Source organism: Odontomachus brunneus, unplaced genomic scaffold, assembly GCF_010583005.1.
Source record: "Odontomachus brunneus isolate Ranch 3 - 2012 unplaced genomic scaffold, Obru_v1 Obru_scaffold_040, whole genome shotgun sequence".
Classification (NCBI taxonomy): Eukaryota; Metazoa; Arthropoda; class Insecta; order Hymenoptera; family Formicidae; genus Odontomachus; species Odontomachus brunneus.
The window spans coordinates 1,964,957-1,965,208 of record NW_022639490.1 but is presented as its reverse complement, the minus strand read 5'-3'; the positions used below and the strand labels follow the sequence as shown (position 1 = coordinate 1,965,208).

Below are 252 nucleotides of genomic sequence, written 5' to 3'. Positions count from 1 at the left end.
TGTTGCGAGCGCGTCGCACCTGAAGTCCGCGGGTTGCGAGACGAGATCTTTGACAACGGTTGCTAAGAGTGTGTTTCGGCTGTTTGATTATAACAGCCGTGAGAGAGAGTCTCTCGACAGCTTGCAAACTGTCTGGATGTGCATTCCGAATCGAGAGTCTTATATCGCGCTGTTATTGCTTCATAATAAAGTTCCTTTTTCGTTTCGTACTCAAGTGTCTTATTCCTCTCCGAGTCCGCGAGTGTAACAATA

At 47.2% G+C, this 252-nt stretch overlaps 1 protein-coding gene across 1 annotated transcript in view; it reads left to right on the top strand.

The window, feature by feature from the left end:
• The window catches only part of LOC116844317, a 43,750-nt gene that overhangs the window by 3,115 nt on the left and 40,383 nt on the right, over positions 1–252 (top strand). The gene's annotated exons all lie outside the window — the stretch shown is intronic.